General features: G+C 47.2%; 1 pseudogene; it reads right to left on the bottom strand.

Annotated features, from left to right (window-relative positions):
* Positions 1-625: 625 nt before the first annotated feature.
* Positions 626-2,081, bottom strand: LOC108634645 (annotated as a pseudogene).
* Positions 2,082-11,308: the final 9,227 nt, after the last annotated feature.

Here is an 11,308-nt window from a genome sequence, read left to right as displayed (position 1 = left end):
TCCACTGGCTTATAAGAAAGCTCCATTTGGCAATGCTGGTTTCCTCCAGTTGTGCAGTGAGAAGGGAAAGGGATTTTGTTTCATTGGTGCTGGGATTTATTTTTGAGTCCCTGCTTGGGCAGAGGAAAGATGTGTGTCTAACAGCCATGGGTAAGCTGAGGGGTGCATGTGAAAGTGCCTCCTGCCTCCACTTCAGGGAGAAAACTTTGGGGTCCTTTGCAGTGTGTGTCTCAAGGCCTAGAAATCTCGGGTGACCTTGGATGTTTATTCCACTGGAGGTGGGAAGGGAGATGGGCCATTGTGGACACAGATTTCCAGACCATTCTCTTTGGACCTAAAGGTCATGGAGACTCCAGATTTCCAAAGTGGCTGAGGCTACGCCCCTCTAGTCTTGTTATGGTTTCACTCTTGCGTCATCATAAACCAAACAGCAACAGAGTGCAATCAAACACACTCAGCTGATCACAAGCAGGCCCAATCAAGGTTTTAGTTCCTGAGATCTTATCTCCAACTGCCACTTTTTTTTCTTTTTTGCCTCCTGTTTGGGTCTTAATTCTCATTCTGATCATCCCCAGAATAAAAACCATCAAACGAAAAGCATCCTTTTTAGCTCCTCTTCAAAACAGAGGTGCTTTAAACTTCATTTTCAATTAATCGAGTTCCTTTTCTCCCCACTCCTTAAAAAAGAGAACCATAGTTCATAGGAAATAGTTAGACCCACTTCAAAATAACCTTACCTATTCCCTTCCGAATTTTGTCTGATGAAAGCAACTTTAGGTGGAATCATGGATCCTGAGAGCCAACCTAAGAAATAAGGGTGTGCTATGAGCAATCTGGCATCTAATCAGATTTTGCTCTTGTAATTACTTGACACAGACCATATCTTGTAAGAATCTGAGACTAAAATAGACTTTCCCCCCTGAACTTTTCTCTTCCATTAAATCGAATTTCTGTGAATCCTTTCGGATCCTCGACCAGGCCGGGGCGTCGGGTGGCGTGCTTACCCAGGCGAGGCGAGGCCCGGGCAAGGGCCGGGGCACCGGCTTGCAGGCCTTCCTGCTCGCCCTCTGGGGCGCGGCTGAGGCTGTAGCTGCTGTAACCTCGATGCAGCGCAAACTTGCAGACGCTGCGGCCGCGCCAGGTGCAGTTGAAGAGGTAGCAGCCGAGCGCGGCGGCTGGGGCCGCGGGGCCGCCGGGGCAGCTCCACCACGGCCACGGAGCAGTGTGGCTCGAGGCAGCAAGCCTGCAGGCACTGCCGCCAGTCCCTCACGGCCGCCGGCGCGCTCAAGAAGCTGGCGCCGGCCGCGATCGAGTCCTTGGTGCGGATGATGGCGTCGGGCCTGGCCCTGTAGCCGCCGCCCCCGGGGCCCGGGCAGCCTTCCTGGGGGTCGCCGCCCGCGCGCAGCTCGAGTTCCAGCTCCTCCTGCGGCCTTTCCTGCTGCAGCTGTCGGGGGAACTCCTCCAGCAGCTGCTCCACCCCCGAGAGCTGCGCATGCAGCTCGGACAGCGGCGCGGAGGGCGAGCCGGCCGCGCGACCACCGGGCAGCCACAAGCACAGCAGCAACAGGCCGGGCAGTGCCCAACGCGGCGGCGGGCGCCTGCGCCCCGAGCCCGCGCCCTCCCGGGCGGCGGAGGCCATGGCGGGCGGCGGCGGAGGAAGTGAGGCGACGCTGGCCGTCAGAGTGCGAGGGAGACGGAAGACGGGAGAGCGCCGGCCCCGGGGTTCTACGGCGCGATCGCGGCGGGCGCTAGGCCCCGGGGACCTCAAAGCGCGGCCTCCCCGGGGCCCCGCTGCGTCCCCGAGGCCGCAGGCGCGCGGTCGCCGGCGAGAATCGTAGCGGCTGGAGGCATAGCCGGCCCGCCGCCTTGGCACCACTCCTCGTCCCTTCCTGGAAGCCCGGGCGAGACGGCGACTCTCTGCCAGGAGCCGGGGGCAGATCAGCGAGAAGGAGGGTGCGTCTACCGGATCAGCACCCGGAGGTGAACAGCGGCCGCGGGAAGTGGGGCATGTCAAGCCCCGCCCAGCACCGCCCCTCCCGGCCCGCACCCCGCAAGCTCGGGCCCGCCCATATTCGCTTTTGTTTGTTTTTTTTGTGTGTGTGTGTGGGCAGGGAAGGTAGCTGTCAGATATGCAGATGACACCACCCTTATGGCAGAAAGTGAAGAACTAAAACGCCTCTTGATGAAAGTGAAAGAAGAGTGTGAAAAAGTTGATTTAAAGCTCAACATTCAGAAAACTAAGATTATGGCATCCGGTCCTATCACTTCATGGGAAATAGATGGGGAAACAGTGGAAATAATGGCTGACTTTATCTTTCTGGACTCCAAAATCACTGCAGATGGTGATTGCAGCCTTGAAATTAAAAGACGCTTACTCCTTGGGAGGAAAGTTATGACCAACCTAGACAGCATATTCAAAAGCAAAGACATTACTTTGCCAACAGAAGTCCGTCTAGTCAAGGCTATGGTTTTTCCAGTGGTCATGTATGGATGTGAGAGTTGGACTGTGAAGAAGGCTGAGCACCGAAGAATTGATGCTTTTGAACTGTGGTGTTGGAGAAGACTCTTGAGAGTCCCTTGGACTTCAAGGAGATCCAACCAGCCCATCCTAAAGGAGATCAGTCCTGGGTGTTCGCTGGAAGGACTGATGTTGAAGCTGAAACTCCAATCCTTTGGCCACCTGATAGGAAGAGCTGACTCATTGGAAAAGACTCTGATGCTGGGAGGGATTGGGGGCAGAAGGAAAAGGGGACGACAGAGGATGAGATGGCTGGATGGCATCACCGACTCAATGGACATGGGTTTGGGTGGACTCCAGGAGTTGGTGATGGACAGGGAGGCCTGGCCTGCTGCGGTTCATGAGGTCGCAAAGAATCAGGCACGACTGAGTGACTGAACTGAACTGAAGGTAGCTGTGGGAAGAAGGTGCTGCCCCAGAGGGGCCTAGAGCCTCCCCCACCGGCCTTCACTTCTGGGTGGGCATTCTGGTCCAAGCATGCTGGGCTTATTATTATTATTTTTTAATTTAAAAAGTCTTTTTGTCAGTTAATAATTTATTGCCTTTTGACTCCAGGTGCACTCTTCAGTACACCCTTGAAGATAAACAAAGGACTTCTTTTAAATCATTATTTTATTTTTCTAGTAGCAGGGAGAAGACATGATTTTATTTTATGTTTTATCTTTTTTTTTCTTGAAGTATAATTGCTTTGCAATATTGTGTTAGTTTCTGATACACAGCAAAGTGAATCAGCTATATGTCAGTATGTGGAAACAACCTAAGTGTCCATTGACAGATGAATTTGAAGATGTGGTACATATATATAAGGGAATATTGTTTAGCCATTTAAAGGAACAAAACTGGATCATTTTTGAGATGTGGATGGACCTAGAGTCTGTCAGACAGAGTGAAATAAGTCAAAAAGAGGAGTGAGTGAAGTAAGTCTAAAGGAGAAGTGAGTGAAGCCAGTGTTCACTTTCTTACTTTATAAGGCTTTGTATTGATTGAATTTTTTGCTATGACTTGTAACAAAGGAAATAAGTCCTGAATAGTCATTGGAAGGACTGATGCTGAAGCTGCAACTCCAATACTTTGGCCACCTGAATCAAAGAACTGACTCATTTGAAAAGATTCTAATGCTGGGCAAGACTGAAGGCAGGAGGAAAAGGGGACAACAGAGGATGAGATGGTTGGATGGCATCACCGACTCAATGGACATGAGTCTGAGTAGACTCTGGGAGTTGCTGCTGGACAGGGAGGCCTGGCGTGCTGCAGTCCTTGGGGTTGCAAAGAGTTGGACATGACTGAGTGACTGAACTATAATAAAGGAAGTAATTTATTTGTCAGTTATAAATATATTTATAAATTATAATTTGTAAAATAAATAAACTCATTTCCATTATTTTGGAAATAAGATAGCTTTGATTTGAAAGCCTAAACATCAAAACCTTATGAATGGACAGAAGAAATTTTATGTGAGGATACAAATGTCAGGACAGTGATCTAAATAGATGGAGATGTTTCTTTGTTTTATAAGATCATTAAAGGTAAAAGTCCAGCAAATTGAGAGTTGCACATTATCCATCAGTTTATTGAAGGTTGGAATGAGGTTGTCATTCTAGTGACTGTCTTAAATGCTTTACAGGCAATAAACAAGTGAAACTAGTGCATGTAAAATCTTTACAAGGGCACCTGGCACATGGAAGATGCTCAATAAATAATAATTGTTATTATTTCTTGTTCTACCTTTTAAGTTTACAGGAAAAAACCAGGTCCCAGAGAAATAAGGGAGCTTCCCCAAGATTAGAAGATGTGCAACTAGCTGAAGCCTGAATCCCCTACAACCTGCCGGCCCAGCAGTCATGTTATTAAGGTCATCCCCATCCTCACCCCCTTCACAGCGTCTGCTCTGTCCACCTGCCTGGAGCCCCAGCTCCCAGGTGACCCACCTCGTCCAGTGCTGATGGAACCATAATGAATTCCTGGCCTGAGCCCAGCAATCAGCACTGTCTCCCAAGGACAGAAAATCTAGGAACAATGGAATCAGTGAGGGAAGTGAAGCTGGGAGGCCAGTTGGGCGAGTGGGCTGTGTGTGTGCACATAGTCCTGTGTGGGGTGATGGAGCAGAGAAGCTGCTCAGCTGAGAGGGTTCAGGGGGCACCTGTAGAGCATGGGGGACATGCAGTCCCGAAAGAGTGAAAGCAGGGGCTGCCTGACAACTTTCTCATCCCAGCAGCTTCCTTGGGCACCTCCTTGGCCTCCTCCTTGGATTCTCTGCACAGACTTGTATATATCATCACTTAGTGATGGGATTTGTCATGGTAAAATCTCTGTGGATTGGACTTCCCTGGCGGTCCAATGGTTAAGAATCCACCTGCCATTGCAGGGGACATGGGTTCAATTCCTGGTCTGGGAAGATCCCACTTGCCACAGAGCAGCTAAGGCCATTCGCCACAACTACTGAAGCCTGAGCACAGTAGAAATGGTGCTCTGCAACAAGAGAAGCCGCCAACATGAGAAGCCCAAATCAGAGAGTAGCCCCCACTCACTGCACGTAGAGAAAGCTCACACACATCGGTGAAGACCCAGAACAGCCAGAAAAAAAAAAAAAAAATCAGAGTCTCTGAGTTGCAAACAACAGAAGCCTACTTCACAGTGGCCTGCGGGAAAGCACCAGGGAGCTTTGGCATGTGAGATATGTCACTTATGGGCAGGGCAGGAAGCATCGCCAGGGCCAGAAAGAGGGCCGGGATCCAAGGGCGGAGACCCTCAGCCCAGGGCAGTTGGTCCCCAGAGGCTACTTTCCTTCCAGGCCAGGTGGTCTTGCATCTCCACCCCTCTGAACACAGAATTCCTGTTTCTCTCAATGTCTGATGTTTTCTTCCCTCCATGTACAAAGCCTGCAGTTACCGCAACTTAACTTCCCGCAATGCACAGAAACTGAGCCCATGGACTGTGGGTCAGGAGAAACTGTTAGGGTCCAGCTGGGTCCTGGGTGCCCAGGTGCCGTTACTGAGGTGCAGAGGTCTTGAGGTACAAGCATGAATTTAGAAAGATGGTAATGCTGACCCTATATGCGAGGCAGCAAAAGAGACACAGAGTAAAGAACAGACTTTTGGACTCTGTGGGCGAAGGTGAGGGTGGGATGATTTGACAGAGTAGCATTGAAACATGTATATTATCATATGTGAAATAGATCGCCAGTCCAGGTTTGATGCATGAGATAGGGTGCTCAGGGCTGGTACACTGGGATGACCCTGAGGGATGGGATGGGGAGGGAGGTGGGGGGGAGGGTCAGGATGGGGAACACATGTATACCCATGGCTGATTCAGGTCAATATATGGCAAAAAAAACACCACAATATTGTAAAGTAATTAGCTTCCAATTAAAAATAATTAAATAATAAAATAAAAAATCCCAAATTAAAAAAAATTCCTTAAAAAAATTTCATTTTATTTATTTATTTATGGCTACACTGGATCGTTACTGTTGCGTGCCAGCTTTCTTTAGTTGTGAGAAGCAGTGGCTAGCTGTGTGCTGGCTTCTCACTGTGGTGATTTATCTTGTTGCAGAGCATGGGATCTAGGAGACAGGGCTTCAGTAGTTGTGGCATACAGGTTTAGTTGCCCCACTGCATGTGGGATCTTCCTGGACCAGGGATCAAACCCCTGTCCCCTGCATTGGCAGGCGGATTTTAACCACTGCGCCACCAGAGAAGTCCTCCATCCTATCATTTAATGATTCTTCTGTCCCGGTGGTTAAAACTGTGGTATTAATCTTTCTCTTATTTTCAGTGTCAAAAGTACTCAATGAGTAAACTTAGCAGAATCTTTCAGTTTTTTGTAATGTATTTTCCAACTTGAAAGTGCTCAAAGAATAATAGGAAAATAGCTAGATTTTATGTATATTTCATACCTTGACTAAAAGTACCATTTTGGTTTTTCACTGATGCTATTAGACTGATAATTGCTTTCAGTAAGATTTAACTTGTTTTCTTCATTCGGTATTACATTTGTAATGCAGCATTTTAAAAAATTCCAATAAATTGAATGGGATGTTCAAACAAGATCTAAGGTAAGTATAAGAATTCTGTTTATTTTCAAAGGTAGTGAGAATGTTATGATTTTGTCCTAGCACTTTGAACTACACAAGGCCCAGAATGTACTTTATGGTTAAAGATTTGCCATATGTGATCATGAGGGGATGCTAAGGAATTCAGTTTAAGGTGATGAAATCACTATCTGGTTCTCATTTTCTGTCCCAGAACAAATTCATAAATCCCCTCATAAGGATGCTCCTGTTTAATAAATGCATGCAACTAGTATTTAGCATGGAAATAATACAGGTTGAACTGTGTAGATTTACTTTCTAAGGCAAGGTAAGAAATTAGAATATATGTTGAAAGATGGAAAGTATATTATTTTCAGGTCAAATAAGTTGAATATAGGAAAGATTTGTTCTCTAGTTTTGTGCTCTTACAGCTTACTGAGGATGTAAATATATTTATCTATATGCCTATATATTTAACAAATAGCAAAATGTGTGTAACCTATATGTATGCTATGTTTGCTGCTAAGGTTTCAAATGATAGGCTACTTACTTCCGTCAACAGTCAAAACTACTTGAGTGTGAATTTGTCATCAAGTTATTCTTTTTTTGAGTAAATAATTTATTAATTTCTTAAATCTGAGTTTAGCTAAAAAGTATATATATATATATATTTCCAGAGTTTCCAGCTGACCTAGTGATTAGGATCCCAGGCTTTCACTGCCATGGCTTGGGTTCAAACCGTGGTTAGGTATCTGAGATCCCACAAACCACAAGGCGCAACCAAAAAAAGAAAAAAAAATTTCCTTGTCTTCTTTATGTGGAGCTCAGAGTTTGCATTTAAAATATAAGCTACTACATATACACACTACTATATATAAAATAGATAAACAACAAGGGCTTACTATATAGCACAGGGAACTATACCTGATATTTTGTAATAATCTATATGGTATATATGTGTATGTATAATATATAACTGAATCACTTTGCTGTATACCTGAAACTAACAAAAGATTATAAATCAACTATACTTCAGTAACATTTTTAAATTAAAAATTAAATATAAGCTACTATTAGCACAAACAGTGCATTGTGTTACCATGTGCATATTTAGTGTTTGTAAATATGATGTTTATTATAAAGTATTTTGAGCCCATCAAGAAGAAAAAGGGCCGAGGTGAATAAAGAAAAAAATTGCTTAAGAAAAGGAAGTCAGCATTTCTGCAAATGGAGCGATTTGGGGTTCTCTAGTCAAAAGGGAGTAGAGGGCTTCTCTCTGGGGGATCCTGGAGAGTTTAAAAATAACTGAAGCTTCTTCAGTCAATGAGGAGAGCTGATATTTTTTGAGCATCTCTTAGGCACCAAGTGAAACCGAAAGTCGTGTCTGACTCTTTGCAACCCCGTGGTCTATACAGTCCATGGAATTCTCCAGGCCAGAATACTGGAGTGGGTAGTCTTTCCCTTCTCCTGGATCTTGGCAACCCAGGGATTGAACCCAGGTCTCCTGCATTGCAGGCGGATTCTTCACCAGCTGAGCCACAAGGGAAGCCTGAGAATACTGGAGTGGGTAGCCTATCTCTTCTCCAGCTGATCTTCCCGACCCAGGAATTGAACCAGGATCTCCTGCATTGCAGGCAGATTCTCTACCAACTGAGCTGTCAGGGAAGCCCGCTCTTGGGCACCCAGGGCTTGGCAAATGTGACCTCACTTTTTCCTCACTCCTTGGTGAGAGTGGTCCTGCTTCTCTCCCTGAGCGGCTGAGGAAGAAACTGAGGTGAAGTGAGGCTGCCCACTCACCCAGCTCACCAGTCGGAAAGGAGTCATGAGGGGAGGGGTGGGCAGCTCTGGCTGTGGCTTGAGTTTTGTTTCACCTCCGTGCTTTGCGCCTCTGTAAGACAACATGACACTTAGGACAGTAGGAAGTGGAGTCACCGCTGCAGATGAGTGTGGAGGAGCGTCCGTAGAGAGAGAGAGTGAAGTTGGGGGTAGTTCAGGGAGAAATCTCTCTGGACACCCCAGAAGCTGTGGGTGAGCCCAGCGGAGCAGCTATGACAGCCCAATGGCAGCCTGGCTGGTGGCGCCCTCTGTCAGGAGCTTGGGGTGTGCACTTCCTCTTGGTCCAGGTTGAGGGTGAGGGAGAGAGCAGTGACTGCAGGCAAAACCCTCAGCTATTGGGGCACACGTGGCTCATACCAGGCTGCGTGTTGCTTCCTGTTGTCTTGAAGCTGAGGCAATCCACACAGTGATCCATACCGCCTTACTTGATGTCTCCTGTTGGCATCCGTCAAAGCTGAGGCAACAAGGATCTGACCAAGATTAGCTCAGTCCCCAGGCTCTCCTGATCCCTGACCACACCCACCACTCCTTATAAGGAGCTCAGCTGAGCTGAGGGACACCTAAATTAACACCCTTACTGTGAGAACACAGGCCAGAGTCTGAACCCAGAGGAAGTGCAGCTCTCATTCACTTTCCCCAATGGGATGGCCTGCGTAGAGCCCGCCTCCCTGATCAGAGAGCCCAGAGCAAAAGGCTCCAGCAGCTTTATGGACCCTGAGGTGGGGGTAGGGGAAGAACTCAGTGTAAAGAGACCTGGGCCTGAGTCCGAGTGGGGACAGGGGTCTTCAAGCTTTCTCCATTCTCTTCTCTTATGGAGGCCTTAGCAGAGGCACCACAAGAGAACCTTGGCCCAGGGCCTCAGAAAACAAGACTAGGAAGGAAGAAAGTGTGAGGAGTGTGAACATCTCTCAGGTCCGGGCCCTGAGAGAGACTGCAGTGCCCAGCTGTCAGCAGTCAGGGGTGAGGAGGGCAGCTTTCCACGTGAGGCTGGCCAGAAAGGTCACACAGGTTTTCAGCCCAGAGTTGGACTCTTCACCTCTCTGTGGAGAGGGTTGCTTCTTTTGTTTTCCCATCACCTCTCTGTTCACTGGCTTGTGCCATCTCCTCCGTTCCATCAAGAGTTAATTCCAGTCCCTGCCGAAAGTTTTGGGGAGTTCTGGTGAAGTGTCAGCACACAAGCTTCTACCCTTTCTCAGGCTCTGGAGAGCAGGGCGACCTATTGGGCAACCCACACCAGGATGAGGGGTCTTCCAGCTTTAGGCAATGTCCCAGGTCCACGTTTTCAGATCCTCGTTGGTGGCACTTAGAGCTGTCCCCATCCTTCCCTACCCTATAAGCCCAGTGGCAAACACCCACGTCATCATCGCCCGGGTGTGGCCTCTCTCTGCAGCTGCTCCTGCTGTAAACCAGTTGACTCAGAGCAGAAATCAGGTGCAGGAAGGGTCAGGGTTGAGGCCTGCTGCCAGGAAAGTAGGACCAGTGATGAGCCAGAATTGTGCACCCTTAAATGTTTTGTGTGTGTGATAAAATACACATAGCAGAATCTACCATCTTAGCTAATTTTTTAAGTTAATGAATTAATTTATTTTTGGCTATACTGGGTCTTGGTTGCTGCACACTGGCTTTCTCTAGATGTGGTGATCATTTGTTGCAGTGCACAGGCTTCTCATTGAAGTGGCTTCTTTTGTTGTGGAGAACAGGCTCTAGGCACACAGGCTTCAGTAGTTGCCATTTGAGGGCTTTAAAGCATGCCAGCTTCAGCAGTTGTGGCATGCAGCATCAATAGTTGTGGTGCATGGGCTTAGTTGCTCTGCAGCACATGGAATCTTCCTGGACCGGGAACAGAACCCATGTCCCCTGCATTTGCAGGTGGATTCTTATCCACTGTACCAACAGGGAAATCCCATCTTCGCTATTAAATATTTTTAAGTGTACAGTCCAGTGAATTAAATACATTCACATTGTTGTGTATTCATCACCACTATCTTCCTCCATAGACCTTATCACTACAAAACTGTAACTGTACCCATCAAACATTAACTCCCCATTTCACCTTCTCCTTGACCCATGAAAACCACCATTCTACTTTCTGTCCTATTTTGTCTACTCTAAGAATCTTGTATATGTGGAATAACACAGTATTTATCTTTTTGTGACTGTCTTATTTCACTTAGCAGAATGTGCTCAGTTCAGTTCAGTCTCTCAGTCATGTCCGACTCTTTGCGACCCCGTGAACCGCAGCATGCCAGGCCTCTCTGTCCATCACCAACTCCTGGAGTCCACCCAAACCCATGTCCATTGAGTCGGTGATGCCATCTAACCATCTAATCCTCTGTTGTCCTCTTCTCCTGCCCTCAATCTTTCCCAACATCAGGGTCTTTTCAAATGAGTCAGCTCTTCCCATCAGGTGGCCAAAGTATTGGAGTTTCAGCTTCAACATCAGTCCTTCCAATGAACACCCAGGACTGATCTCCTTTAGGGTGGACTTGTTGGATCTCCTTGCAGTCCAAGGGACTCTCAAGAGTCTTTTCCAACACCACAGTTCAAAAGCATCAATTCTGTGCTCAGCTTTCTTTATAGTCCCACTCTCTCATCCATACACGACCACTGGAAAAACCATATATTTGACTAGATGGACCTTTGTTGACAAAGTAATGTTTCTGCTTTTCAATATACTGTCTAGGTTGGTCATAACTTTCCTTCGAAGGAGTAAGCGCCTTTGAATTTCATGGCTGCAATCACCATCTGCAGTGATTTTGGAGCCCAGATAAATAAAGCCTGACACTGTTTCCACTGTTTCCCCATCTATTTCCCATGAAGTGATGGGACCAGATGCCACGATCTTAGTTTTCTGAATGTTGAGCTTTAAGCCAACTTTTTCACTCTTCACTTTCACTTTCATCAAGAGGTTGTTTAGTGCTTCT

The sequence above is a fragment of the Capra hircus genome, unplaced genomic scaffold (genome assembly GCF_001704415.2).
Source record: "Capra hircus breed San Clemente unplaced genomic scaffold, ASM170441v1, whole genome shotgun sequence".
NCBI lineage: Eukaryota > Metazoa > Chordata > Mammalia > Artiodactyla > Bovidae > Capra > Capra hircus.
This window is presented reverse-complemented; position numbering and strand designations above follow the sequence as displayed.